Source organism: Ovis canadensis, chromosome 9, assembly GCF_042477335.2.
Source record: "Ovis canadensis isolate MfBH-ARS-UI-01 breed Bighorn chromosome 9, ARS-UI_OviCan_v2, whole genome shotgun sequence".
Lineage (NCBI taxonomy): Eukaryota > Metazoa > Chordata > Mammalia > Artiodactyla > Bovidae > Ovis > Ovis canadensis.
Window position 1 is genome coordinate 94,235,189 of NC_091253.1, and position 13,533 is coordinate 94,248,721.

Consider the following 13,533-nt stretch of genomic DNA (forward strand, 5'->3'; position numbering starts at 1 on the left):
ACAGTTTTATCATAGTATGGTGGCCATTTTAATTGACTCTCAACACACTTATCCAAAGGCATTGTTTTTGTTTGTTTTTATTTTATTTCTTACTACGATATCTGACAAGATAAACACTTCTGGGTATTGGTATAATATAAGTATATATGATACTATGGTATAATACAGAAAAAGGATTTTACTATTTTAAAGCTGCTGCTGCTAAGTCACTTCAGTTGTGTCCGACTCTGTGCGACCCCATAGATGGCAGCCCACCAGGCTCCCCCATCCCTGGGATTTTCAAGGCAAGAACAGTGGAGGGGGTTGCCATTTCCTTCTCCCCTGCATGAAAGTGAAAAGTGAAAGTGAAGCCGCTCAGCGACCCCAAGGACTTCAGCCTTCCAGGCTCCTCCGGCCATGGGATTTTCCAGGCAAGAGTACTGGAGTGGGGTGCCATTGCCTTCTCCCACTTTAAAGCTGCACACATGCAAATCTAGTTAAGACTATTAAGATAATTCCATTTAACGCTACAGCTATTTCTGGAAGGGGAACTGGAGACCAACAAAGGATTTAGAAGGACAGAAAATAAAATTACGTTTTAGACTCAATTCCTGACCCTGATATCTTGGGACATCTCACAGAATTTTCTAGTCTGTTTATACTTGTCTCTTTCGTAAGCTATTTGTTTCTCAAGGTTTTCATACACTTGTTTGTTTTGAAAGATTTGATGAACTGGCCTAGAGGAAAGTGACTTATACTTTAATGAGACACAAATTAAAATGGAAGTCACGTAATGTTTTTAAAAAAGAAATTTAAACTCATTTTACCACAGCATAAAAATAATGACTGCAGGCACTTTGACAATTGAATGAATGTCACTCTCCGACTCGGTTTCCTTGTCCATAGATTGTGGATAAAACTTGCATTGGGTGTTGCGAGGGTTATATCAGGTATAAATCATTCAATCGTCAGACGCTGTGCAAAAGACAGCTAGTAACAATATTTCATTCCCATTTCGTATGTGTGAAAGGTGTGAAAACTGGGAATCTGGATATAACGCCAAACCTTAAATATTAGGTTTCAAGAATCACCTTTCCTAAACTAATCAGGCTGTTAAAAGCTTGCACCTGCAAACAACATTGCTTTCCTAGACAGTTCATCCTTCCCTCCAGGGTTGTCCCCCAAAGAGTTTGGATGGGGATGTGGTGAGAAAAGTTCAATAATCAAAAGAACGTATTTCTGTGTTTTATATTTAAAAACAAGTGGCCGTCCTTATTTTCAATTTCTAGAGTCAGTTTGCTAGGCGGGAGTGAAGGCTTGAGTATCCCATTAAACGTTGAGGAAAGGCCACATCGCCCGCGCATTTCCGTCGGGGGGCTCTAAGAGAGGATAGACAGAGAGCCTGGCCAATCGGAGCGCAGGTTAGAGCTGCTCCCGCCCCCTTCCGTCGAGCCCGCCTCTTCCCCGTGCCGCCCTCTGGGAGTCCGGCAGGCTCGCCCCGCCCCCTCCCCTGAGTGACAGGACCGTGGACAGCAACATTTCCAGCCGGACACGTAGTTGGTCGGCCCTTGCGCTGGCTGAACTGAGGTGTGTGTGGTGTGTGTGTGTGTCAGGCAGGGGCGGCGAGGGGATTGGGGAGGCCCTGCCCGTGAAGCTCGGGGTCTGGGGGCGAAAGCGGTTCCTCACTGGGCCCTCAGTGCATTTAGGGGACGCTCGGTCCACCCCTGCGAGCCGCACTTGGGCGTAATGGGCGGAGGTGGGCGGGCAGGGGTCTTTGGCAGTGGAGGACCCCAGAGCCCAGGAAACCCCGTAGGAACGGTCGTGGCGTGAGGAGCCTTCCGGGCGCGTGGGGCGCTCGCGGTGGGGGTGGGGCGGCGGGCGCGGGGCTCGCGGGTGGGCGTGGCTGCCGCGGTTGCTAAGGAACGGCGGGCCCCGCCCTGCCAGCGTGTCTGGCTCTGGCCGCCCGGCCCTGCGAAGCGGGGCTCGGCCCGCCTCCCCGCGGCCTTCCCCTTGGCTTGGAGCTGGCCCCCGTTGTGCCTTCAGTGAACTAGCGTCCCCTGATTTTGCTGTCCTGCTTTCCGGTGTAGTGGGTACAGAGCTCCCACTCAGGCCTCCCTCTCCCATGTTACTCCTCTGCACACTTCAGCTCCTCGCCTTCCAAAATGAACAGGGATCTGCAGACCAGAACACGTTCAGAGAAGGGTTTCAGGCAGCTTGAGGTGGCTTTATTTGCCGGGATGGTGGGACGGGAATGAGCCTTTTCCTGGGGTTTGGTGAATGCTTGAAGCCACAAGGTAATGGTGTCCCTGTGGATAAGTAGACAGGGGAGATAAGAGATGTGATTTCTTCCACCTGGAAGTCTTTTTGATTGCTGCTGCTGTTTGAGTTCAAGGAGCTTCTCAGGAAGTTGAGGCAAGTCATTATTGGACAGGTCCTAATAATGTATGATCTCCCTTTCAGACCCTCTTATGGAGAAGGGTGGTTGGTACTAAGTAACTGAAGCCCTCCTTGGCTTCAATGCCCCATTTAATGATTAACTGTGAGATAGAAACCATAGATAACCATTCAGATCTCTTTGCCCCCATCGTCTGACCCCAAATGATTCAGCAGAGCAAACAATCCACAGAGAAAACACAAAGAAACTAAAAGTCTGCTTTTACTTCCTTGTGCTAGGTTTACTGTATAAATCCCCAAGAAGGAAGCTTGTAGTGCCTGTTACCACTGGGAAGAAGATTGACCTAAAAATCAGGAATCTCGCTGTTAGGAAATATTTGCCATTGGGCAGTAACCTTCGTAACTTCTCTCATCTGGGAAGTGGAGATACCTATGTGCCCTTTGGTTATAAAACGTAAGGAGAGCTAATTGTAAACTGTTATTGATTACACTTTTAACCTTTTTTTTTTTTTTTTTGGTCTATATGATCTCTGTTGTTGATTCAGTATTAGCTCTTCTTACGTAGTACCTGAAATGTCCTGCATACATTTTTTCCCCATTGATATCACTAGATTTTTTCAAGTATATGCATAGCCTGAGAAAATTGGGACAGATTACTTTCTAATTCAATGATGAATGACCTTTTTGGTGGTATATACCATTTTGAGAAGCCAGGGGAAACTACTGACTCTCCTCTTAGAGAAAGACACAATTCGAAACATAAGTGGATGTTGGATAAGGAACATCTGTTTTCGATCAACTTCTTGAGTGTTAAGAAAATTACTCTCCTATCTTGCCTCATTTCAAAGAGTGACTTGAGTAATTTATATCCAAAAGTATTAGGAGGAGAGTTGGGTCTCTTCCATGTCTTCCAAAATGCATCTTACTGTAGTTTAGTTTATGGTCTTCAATGAATCCTTTTTCTTCTTCTTTAAAAAAAAATGTTTATTTTTTTAATATTTAACAAACATGAACTACCAATGATCAATAAATTATAGCTGACTCTTAAAACCATGTAAATTGAATTTTATTATAAATGCCATTTGACCATTCTTTCAAAGAATATTCTTATATTTAAGCAAATGAAAAGAGAAATTATTGTCAACTTGTTTGGGGAAATGTTAAATTGTATTTTTTAGACAAACATTAAATACACAAACTTTCTCTTCTATCAAAGTCCATTTTTGACAAATAAAAACATTACTTTTAGTATATGCTACTAGAATTCTTTAATTCAAATGAATGACCTTTATAATATAATTTCTCATGGCTAAAAAATACTGTATTTGACTCTGGTTTGGCTCTTTTGCTGATTTCTGTATTAAAATGGAAGGCAGTAAATAGAAATATTTTGTTTGCTAATATACCTTTAATCTAACTTTATTAATAAAAGTGGGCATCAGTAGTAGATACTATCATTAGATAGGGAAAATGATGAAAAAGGAAAATATGTGTGTTTTGTAATAAACATAAGAGTATTGTTCTTTATCACTTACAGTTTTATTCGCACTGTTTAGTATTTGACTATTTTGTTAACTCACGTCATTTATAGTAAAAAAACTAGTATGATGATAAATTGATTACAGAGACAGTTCTAATGGAATTAGAGTTTTATGGGCTTAGTAAATAATAGCTGTTGCATTTGTAAACAGACAGGTGGAGTTGGTAATATCCAGTTCATTACAACAGAGCTGACTGGATGCATTGCTTTCAATGGGAGACCAAAACTGAGTACTAGTACTTCCTTCCCCTTTCTAGCTCTACTCCCTGTCTCAAAACCTAGACTTTAGTCCAGTGAGAGAAAATTTCAGTTTAAAGAACAGATAGATACACTTAGAATTGCTGGTCTATATGATCTAGTGCAGAGAGGGGAGAAAAAGAAGATAAACCTCTAGTGTTTACAGGTTTGTAATAGGTTATCTCTACCCACTGACATAATATGGACCAATGGATTTCAGCTTTGAATCAAATAACTTCCCTGTTGAGAACCTGTGAATACAGAGTGGGATCTGAGGTCAGGGCGATTAATCTAGTCCTCTGGTTTTTCATCCTGGATAGTACCTCTGGGCCATTTGAAGTGTGTAGGAATGTTGTTAAATTGTTGTTCAGTCACTAAGTCGTGTCTAAAGCTTTGCAACCCTATGGATTGCATCAAGCCAGGCTCCCCTGTCCTTCATTATCTCCTGGAGTTTGTGCAAACTATTATCAGGATATCCTTAAAAGGTACTGACTTTTAGGACCTTGAAGTTTAAGGATGTTGAATATTGTATAATGTAGATGTCCACCAGCTCAGTAAAAAATTTCCTTCCTCTACTCCAATGCCAAAATCATCTCCAAACTATTCCAGTGGCGTTCCTCCATAAAGAAACATGAAACTAGAGCACATTTCCCCCTAGCCTTTGTTCCTGTGTACCATATTTTTTCTTTCTTTTTATTTGTTTTCTTTAAAATTTAAGTGTAATATTTTTATAGTATTGTATCAGTTTTAGAAGCTACTGGGCTTCCATGGTAGTTCAGCTGGTAAAGAATCTGCCCGCAATGCAGGAGACCCCGGCTCTATTCCTGGTTCAGGAAGATCCCCTGGAGAAGGGCTAGGCTACCCACTCTAGTATTCTTGGGCTTCTGTGACAGCTCAGGCAATAAAGAATCTACCTGCAATGCAGGAGACCTGGGTTTGATCCCTAGGTTGGGACAATTCCCTGGAGGAGGGCATGGCAACCCACTCCAGTATTCTTGCCTGGAGAATTCCATGGACAGAGGAGCCTGGTGGGCTACAGTCCATGGGGTCACAAAGAGTGACAACTAAGTGGCTAAGCACTCAGAGGAGCCTGGCAGGTCACAAGAGTGGGACATGGCTTAGCAACTAAATCACCATAGCTTACTTTTTAGTTTTGCAGTGTTAAAAAACAATGATAGAAAGATAAATCCTCTGTACTTAGTGGTTTAACAAGTGTTGTATGTGGCTAAGCACACATACAACATAGTGATTCAGAATTTTTGTAGATTATACCCCATTTAAATTTATTATAGAATATTAGGTATATTTCCTATGCTCTATGGTATATCCTTGTGGGATATTTATTTTATACATCGTAGTTTATGCCACTTAGTACCCTACCCCTGTCGTATCCCTGCTCTCTTCCAATCTCCCCACTGATAACCAGTAATTTGTTCGATGTGAGTCTGTTTCTGATTTGTTATTTTCATTCGTTTTATTTTTTAGATTCCACATATAAGTGATAATATACAGTATTTTATTTCACTGAGAATAATACCTTCTAGGCCCATTTGTATTATTGCAAATGGAAAGATTTTATTCTTTTTATGGCTAAATAGTATTCCGTTTTATATATATATATATGTGTGTATATATATATATATATATATATATATACTGGCACACCACATCTCTGCAGCCCCATGGGCTGTAGTCCCCCAGGCTGCTCTGTCCATGGAATTTCCCAGGCAAGGATACTGGAGCAGGTTGCCATTTCCTACTTCAGGGGATCTTTCGACCCAGGAGTCAGACCAAGACCTCTTGCATCTCCTGCATTGGCAGGCAGATTCTGTACCAAGTGCCACCTGGGAAGCTTTTATATTTACACACCACATCTTCTTTATCCATTCATCTGTTGAGTATGGACCATGTTTTTGATATCAATAGATTTGACTCTAAGTGTGAAGGTCTTAAAAATACTGCTTAGAATATGGTTATTTTTTGGTATTCTCTCAGAATGACTAAAATTATATTAGTGGAAAATAGTGATATATATTTAATTATATTTGATATTCTTAAGACTAAATATATCCTTATTGAACATAACAGAATCATAGACTCCTAAGAGCTAAGTTTTGGTCACACTTATTATGTACATTTAATCCTTTCTTATATGGTTCAAGTGTTAAGTATCTTTGCAACAATAGAGTGAGTAGGTATATATTTTCATGAAAAAGAAAAGATGATTTCTTAGCTTACTTTTTACTAATTCCCTTGTAGCTCAGTTGATAAAGAATCTGCCTGCATTGCAGGAGACCTGGGTTTGGTTCCTGGGTCGGGGAGATCCCCTGGAGAAGGAAATGGCAGCCCGCTCCAGTATTCTTGCCTGGAGAATCCCATGGACAAAGGAGCCTGGCAGGTCACAAGAGTGGGACATGACTTAGCAACTAAATCACCATAGCTTACTTTTTAGTTTTGCAGTGTTAAAAAACAAGATAGAAAGATAAATCCTCTGTACTTAGTGGTTTAACAAACTTTGTTGTGTTAAATCAGAAGGTGGAGACAGTTCCCTAAATGAGAGGATCTTATCAGTTTCATGGTTTTCAAGCCATTTAACATGGAGAATGAAGCAGGAATAAAGTAGCTTAGTTCTTCTGTAATGGTGTTATACAGAACAAAGTTGAAAAAGCAGCAGACCAGTTAGACTGAACACCTTAAAATTTTGGTGAAGACAAAGATAGTTTTAATCCCAAAGCATTTTTTACATACTTTGAATTTTAAAACATTCAAATATATATCTATATAAGAAATTATATGGATACCTGTGACAGATCCTAATTGTGGATTGCAGTTTATAACTTCTACCAGGTAGAAAGTGCACTGGATTGAAAGCTTCAGACCTGGCTTCTTGCAGTAGATATATCATTTGTTAGATTTTATAATGTTTTCAGGCATCAAGTTCCTTATTTGAGAATAGAAAGAGTTGAAGATTTTTATTGGTTTTCTACCATTTTTTTCTGAAGAATATGCTTGAGTATTATGAAAATTTTCATTATTCACAGTGATTCACTATAGCACTGAATCTTTCTGGGCAGGGATATATTAGATTTTTTTAAGGTATAATTTAAACAATAATCTCCCAGTTCCTGATTTCATTTTGTCTGTTCATAGAGGTTTATTCTCTTCTCCTTTCTTCAGTATTTCCCTCAACCTCCACACATGCACACATTTGGAAAACACTGGATTATGTAGAAATGATCTATATAGGCTCTTTCAATGCCAAATTTTTCTGGATAAATATAGCATTTGAAATGAATAAAGTGGAACAAAAAAAAAAATCCCACAAAGCCAAGAAAAAGGAAATTGGCAGAATACTCAGGCATACCTGTGAAAATCTGAGAAGAATTTTAAGGTAAGGAAGAACATTTGATAGAATTCTTTGATATCTAACACATAGAGAGGAGAACTCTATGTAAAAAGAGCCATGATTAAGTGATGGTGGAAAGAAGAAAAGGTAGAACAAAAAGAGGATGAAAAAACTGAAAAAAATGTGAGAATTGTATTAGTTTTATATTCCTGATGTAACAAACTACCACAAATTCAGGATGTTATAATTCTATACTTTAGAAGTCTGATATAGGTTTTATTGAACTACAATCTGTGTATGGGCAAGAATTTTTTCTTTTCAGGGGCCTCTGGGAGAGATGTTTCTTTGCCTTTTCCATCTTCTGGAGGCTGCACACATTCACTGATTTATGAAGATGGTTCCTCCATCTTCAGAGCCAGCAACATTGCATCTCTCTGACTAGTCTTCTGTAGTCAAATACACTTATGACCACAACTAAGATAACTTAAAACATTTAGAGACTCAGTTGGATAGTCCAGGAGGTTATTCATTGAATCACATCTGCAAAGTTCCTTTTGCAGTATAAGGTAACACATTCGCAAGTTCTAAAAATTAGAATTTGGGCATCTTTGAGGGGGAACATTACCCTGCCTACCACAGTAACATACTAAATAAGTCCATATTTGAGACAGTCAAGAGTAGAACTGATGTTACTGTAGAAAATTTAATGTGTGGAGAACAGACTTGAAAAGTTATCCTAGCTAAAATACTGAATGCATGAAAAGAAAACTGTGTTTGGAGAAAAAGGAATGAAGTCCATTATATGAACACTTGGAATGTCTGATAATTGTTTCTAAAGAAGAGGACAGAACAATTCAGAAAAATGTAATAAAGAGATTGTTGTTGTTGCTGTTTTTCAGTTGCTAAATCACGTCTGACTCTTTGCGACCCCTTGAACTGCAGCACGCCAGGTTTCCCTGTCCTCTGTCTCCTGGAGTTTGCGTAAACTCATGTCCACTTAGTCAGTAATGCCATCCAATCATCATCTGTTGCCCTCTTCTCCTCCTGCCTTCAATCTTTCCCAGCATCAGGGTCTTTTCCAATAAGTCAGCTCTTCGCATCAGGTGGCCAAAGTATTGGAACTTCAGCATCAGTCCTTCCGATGAAAATTCAGGGTTGATTTCCTTTTGGATTGACTAGTTTGATCTCCTTGCTGTCCAAGGGATTCACAAGAGGCGTCTCTAGCACCAAAGTTTGAAAACATTAATTCTTCAGTGCTCATCCTTGTTTATGGTCCAACTCTCACATCCATATGTGACTACTAGAAAAACCGTAGCTTTGACTATATGGACCTTTGTTAACAAAGTGATGTCTCTGCTTTTTAATAAATTCTCTAGGTTTGTCATAACTAGTCTTACAAGGAGCAAGTGTCTTTTAGTTTTGTGGCCGCAGTCACCATCCACATTGATTTTTGAGTCTAAGTAAATAAAACTTTTCACTATTTCTACTTTTTTCCCAATTATTTGCCATGAAGTGATAGGACTGGATGCTGTGATCTTTGTTTTTTGAATGTTGAGTTTTAAGCCAGCTTTTTCACTCTCCTCTTTGACTTTCATCTAGAAGCTCTTTAGTTTCTCTTTACTTTCTGCCACTGAAGTGGTGTTATCTGCATATCTGAGGTTGTTGATATTTCTCTCAGCAATCCTTAATTCCAGCTTGCGCTTCATTCGGTCCAGCATTTGCATGATGTACTCTGCATATAAGTTAAATAAGCAGGGTGACATTATGCAGCTTTGATGCACTCTTTCCCAGTTTGGAACCAGTTTTTCATTCCATGTCCAGTTCTAACTTTTGCTTGTCTTGCATACAGGTTTCTCTGGAGGCTGGTAAGGTGGTCTGGTATTCCCATCTCATTAAGAATATTCCACAGTTTGTTGTAATTCACACAGAAAGGTTTTAACATTGTCAATGAAACAGAAGTAGATGTTTTTCTGAAATTTCCTTGTTTTTTCTATGATCCGGCATATATTGGCAATTTGATCTCTGGTTCCTCTTCCTTTTCTAAATCCAGCTTGTACATCTGTAAGTTCTTGGTTCATGTATTGCTGAAGCCTAGCTTGAAGGATTTTGAGCATAATCTCAGTGGTGTGTGAAATGTGTGCAATTGTATAGTAATATGAACATTTTTGGCATTGCCTTTCTTGAGATTGGAATGAAAACTGACCTTTTCCAGTCCTGAGGCCCCTGCTGAGTTTTCCAAATTTACTGCCATAATGAGTGCAGCATGTTAACAGCATCATAAAGATTTGAAATAGCTCACCTGTAATTTCATCACCTCCATTAGCTTTGTTCATAGTAATACTTCTTAAGGTTCACTTGATTTCAGACTCCAAGATGTCTAGCTCTAGGTGAGTGACCACACCATCATGGTTATCTGGTCATTAGGAGCTTTTTCGTACAGTTCTGTGTATTCTTGCCACCTTTTGTTAATCTCTTCTATTTCTGTTAGGTCTTTGCCATTTTTGTCCCTTATTGTGCCCATCTTTGCATGAAATGTTCTCTTGGTATCTCCAATTTCCTTAAAGAGATCTCTAGTCTTTCCCATTCTATTGTTTTCCTCTGTTTCTCTGCATTGTTCACTTAAGAAGACTTTCTCATCTCTTTGCTGTTCTCTGGAACTCTCCATTCAGTTGGGTATATCTTTCCCTTTCTCTTTTGCCTTTTACTTCTCCTCTTAGCTACTTGTAAGTCCTCCTCAGAGAACCACTTTGCCTTCTTTCATTTCTTTTTCTTGGGGATGGTTTTAGTATCCCCTTCCTGTACAGTGTTACGAATCTCTGTCCATATTTCTTCAGGTACTCTGTCTACCAGATCTAGTCCCTTGAATCTATTCATAAGTGTTTTGGTATATTCATGAGTTTTGATTTAGGTCATACCTGAATGATCTACTTTCTTCATTTGGATCCTGAATTTTCAGTAAACAGAGTTAGCAGGAAATAAAATTTTCTGAGCTAAAAAAGATCAATAGACACAGAAAGGATATTTCTTACATAAGATATGATAATTCAGAGACACAATGTCAACAGTTTTTCAACTCATAATGATAAAGGAAAAAAATCCTTCCTATATATAGAAGGAGAGAGGAGAAGATAGGGCATTATTATCAGGAAACCAAACTTAATATGGTTGCAGACTTTTTTTTCTATAGTTTTAAATACTAGATGACAACAGAGAAATATTTTTAGAGTTAAAAACAAAATTCCATGCAATTTGTTTTGTTCACACACAGCAACAGAAAACCATTCTTAAGTATATAAAACCTCTAAACTACATACCTTTTACTTCTGGAGGAAAAAAGATAATAAGATGATACAATATAAATGCAAAAGCAATGGTATATTAAAAATCAAAACATATAGATTTCTGGGATATAGAGTGGCTTTAAATAATTAAGTCTAATTAAAAATTTAAATGAAAAAAACTGCATGAGAAGATATATAATGTAAAAATTTATTCAGCAACAGTAATCCAGATTTAAATAAAGCATGTGATCGTCTGATTTGTTTATGCCAGAGATGAAACCTGGTAATTCAAGAGTATGAATAAATTAAAAAATACATCTAGCAAATTGTGACCCAGGCCCACCCACATCTGGCTTGTTTTTATAGAACCCAGGAACCAAAAATATTTTTTGTGTTTTAAATGGTTGAGAAAAAATTGAGATAATATGTTTTATACGGTGAAAAGACTATGAATTTCTAATCTTATTGATTATAAATAAAGTTTTATTGAAACAGTTACACTCAGTTGTTTACATGTTGTCTATAGCTGCTTTTGCATTAAAACAGCAGTTTTGAGCAATTGCAACAGTGGTGTAAATGCAGTGCTCTCCTTGCTTTGCATTGCTCCTCAGAGCACTACAAATCACACTGACAAAACTGAGTTACAATTTGATTTTGCCTCTTCACCTGAAGAGCCTAAAGTATTTTTGGTCTGACCTTTTACAGAGGAACTCTGCAACTCCTAATCTAAACTATGTATATGAACTTTGGTGTATAAGACTGAGACTTTGATTTCAGTCCACAGTATCCAAATTTACTCAGCTATTGCCCTTCAATACACTACTTACTGTAGCATCTCTTTGGTCTTATATGGACTGAGGTTAAAACCAAGTATGTATTATTCTGTATATTTAATAATCTAGATTTTCTCTTTTTCATTCCATGCTTTAAATGAAACAAAATTCATGTAAAGATTTCAAATATCACTTCCAAAGACAAAAGTCAGTTAATACTGCTGTAAGAAGAAAAAATGAATGCTTTACTATGGTATGCCAAAATCGTACGTGCTTTTAGAGGTAAGCACATACCACATTTAATAAGTTGGTTGTGTGTCAGTCATTTAATCAGCCTATATTTGTGGCAAACATAGATGAATTATTTCAGAGGAAGTGGCATTGAAATGCAGTTTTGAAGGGTGCCTGCAAATTCAAGGTGAATGAGGTTGGCGCTAAGGTAACATGGAGAATAAGATGTATAAAGCCACTAGGCTGTCAGTAGGGTCGTGTGACTGACAGAAATTCTGTAGCTGGAACAGAATTTGGAGAAACAGTGGCTGGAGTTGAAACAATAAAGACCTGCTAGCGAGCCTGGTGGGCTGCCGTCTATGGGGTCGCACAGGGTCGGACACAACTGAAGCAACTTAGCAGCAGCAGCGCAGGCTAAGAAGCCTAGTATATGTCATGCAAAACAGTCTTCATCTTGTGGGCAACGAGGATCCATTTCAGATGTTTGAACTGTAGAGACACATGATCAGATTAGTATTAATAATATTTAGATATTGGTTCTTAAATTTTTCAAAGATAGCCCTCCCTAAAATTCTCCAATGTTATGACTTGTAATTTCATGTGGCATAAGTTGCCTTGAGATATAACCATTTATATTCTATTTATAACAGTTCTTCCTTGAGGGAGATATATAAACAATCCCCCAATGTCTTTTCTCCATTTTACAGATGTAAAATCTATATCTCAGATAAATGATCTGAACACAGCTCTTGCTTATAAAGGAAAGTGAGTGAGTTCTTTGATTAGATAGGTTTGAATTCAGTTTTCTATCTTTTCCCTGTTAACTGTGCATGCTTGAAAAACCCACTTAATAGTTAGAAAACCTAGTTTTCCCAGTTGGGTTTTATTGTATTTATCCCACAGGAATATAAGAATTTCTGATAATGTATGTGACATGCTTAACACAATAAATGGAAACTGCTGATATTTTTATTATTACTAATATTAATCATCATCATTATAAGGGTTCAACACCCATTATTCATATTTTCAAAATCCAAAGTTTTGAAAAATTATTTTTCCCAAGATTTTCACAAATTCATTTGATGGAAACCAGCCTTGAAGTGACAGGGGACGACTTATATAGTACTTATTTCTTTAGTCAGTGTCAATATTGATAAGATTTTGCTGTGAAGTATTGCTATGCTGCCCCCATACATGTTGTATAATTATAGCAGCTGTGAGACATAGTTACTTTCTGTAGTCTCCAAGACACATCTGGCCCAAGCATTTTAGATAAAGACTATAGATCTATATTATTATGACACCTTTAATAGCTTCATTGAGATATAATTCACAGTCATAAAATTTATGATTTTTAAGTGTACCATTCAGTGGTTTTAGCATATTCAGAGTGAGGTGTGTGATCATCACTATCTAATTTTAGAATATATTTATCACCTCAAAAAGTACCCTGTATTAGTCATTCCCTATTCTGCTCTCACCCTCAGCTATGAAAAATTAAGTCGCTCAGTCGTGTCCGACTCTTTGCGACCCTGTGGACTATAGCCCACCAGGCTCTTCCATCCATGGGATTCTCTAGGCAAGGATACTGGAGTGGGTTGCCATTTCCTTCTCCAGGGGATCTTCCTGACCCAGGGATCAAACCCAAATCTCCTGCGTTAGAGGCAGACGCTTTAACCTCTGAGTCACCAGGGAAGCCCTCAGCTATGAAAAGTGAAAGTGAAAGTCGCTCAGTCATGTTTGACTCTT

At 38.4% G+C, this 13,533-nt stretch overlaps 1 protein-coding gene across 3 annotated transcripts in view; it reads left to right on the top strand.

Moving 5' to 3' along the window:
- The first annotated feature begins 1,436 nt into the window (after positions 1 to 1,436).
- The window catches only part of TRIQK (triple QxxK/R motif containing), a 107,037-nt gene continuing 94,940 nt past the window's right edge, over positions 1,437 to 13,533 (top strand). Inside the window, exon 1 of one of the 3 annotated variants that reach the window (XM_069601203.1) lies at positions 1,437 to 1,566. The gene's annotated coding sequence lies outside the window, so the exon portion shown is untranslated. The remainder of the gene's footprint in view (positions 1,567 to 13,533) is intronic. The other 2 variants (XM_069601205.1, XM_069601204.1) reach the window with 2 other exon arrangements.